We start from the raw sequence: 1,503 nt of genomic DNA, 5'->3' as shown, positions 1-1,503 counted from the left end.
AGAAATTCAACAAGTTTGAACTTCATGATCTTCTCAAACACCTTCGCAATATTCGAAGTGAGAGAAATTGGCCTGTAGTTACTGGGGAACGACTTATCTCCCCCTTTAAAAATTGGAACAACGTAAGTTAACTTTAGTGAAGATGGAAACTTGCCCTGATCCAAGATGCAACGCATCAAGTACAAGAAAACAAGAGCAAGAGCTAGTGAGCATCTCATCAGAAACTGAGATGTCACACCATCAGGGCCAGGTGAGCTCGAGAGTCTCAAGTCCCTGATGGCCTCTAAAGCATCCTGATCTGTGACTACAAGATCATCTAAATGCTCAGCTTGACAAGCCTTGCCAGTCCCAACAAACTCATCAATAGAGCAATGGACTGTTGCTCCTAAACTCAGTGGAGTTGAAAACACACGAGAGAACTGATCTCCAAGTATGTTGTCCATAGCCCCTACATTGTCTATGGCTTCCCCGTCGACCTCAAAAGGCCCTACAGGGTGTTTGATCTTTCTCTTAGAGTTTGCATAAGAGAAAAACGCCTTCGGATTCGACCTCACTTCTTGAAGAACTCTACTTTCCTTGTTCGACTGATCTGTCTCAATGAGGCCTTAATTCTACCTTGGATTAAATCCAACTTTCTTTGAAGGCTAGCCACAACTACTGGATTCAAAGTGCTCTGGAGCCTTTTTGCTAGTTTTAATTCAGTGAAACCTAGCTTCACTCGGGATTGGCCTCATCTGAAATTGAACTGCCTCAATATATCGTCAGATCCGAAAGGAAAACTTGAAACAATGAAAGAACGCGGAAGAGGAATTGTCATCTTGGGCGAAAGCACATCATTTTTTGCCCGATAAAATGTGGATGATCCAGGACTTGCGGCGTCGAATTGGGTTGTATTCTTCGTTCATTGTACATATCATATTCGACCAGGATCATGTCAAAAACATAATAATTTTTTTATGGGCGTGTGCTGATTATGCTATCGTTTTCGGAGATTCCAATTACCGTATCCATCCATTAACTGGGACCACGCTGCAATGAGGAACAGCGACGACAGATCTTTTTTGATTTTATTATTGTTGATGGCATTTCTTTCCCAGCACGTTGAAGAGGGGAAGGGAATGTTTTGGATCTTCTTTTCACCCTCAAATTTTGATGCACCTTTCTGGTTGCAATGGATCAGGAACTATTCCTATATCAACGTCGGTAAAGGCAATGAAGGTCGAGTTGCAAATTGAAGCAATCTCAGGAGAGGCTTCATTATCGTTGAATTCTATTGAGAATGTCGACAGTGGATGCAATGATATAGTCCCAAATAGTGGATGCTGTATGTGATTATTGAGAGCCCTCATCATGCTGAATTTTTGCTAGTGAGCTTGACAGGCCCGCATTTCAAATACTTGTCGAGGACCATTGAGAGGCTTGATTGGGGTGCTTGATGATATACATTCAGAAACTCCGCAGCCAAATGGAGGTCAGTAGATAATTCTTCATTGGAACTCTAAA

This window comes from Tigriopus californicus, chromosome 12 (assembly GCF_007210705.1).
Source record: "Tigriopus californicus strain San Diego chromosome 12, Tcal_SD_v2.1, whole genome shotgun sequence".
In the NCBI taxonomy this organism is placed as follows: Eukaryota; Metazoa; Arthropoda; class Copepoda; order Harpacticoida; family Harpacticidae; genus Tigriopus; species Tigriopus californicus.
Note: the sequence above shows the minus strand (reverse complement) of the source record.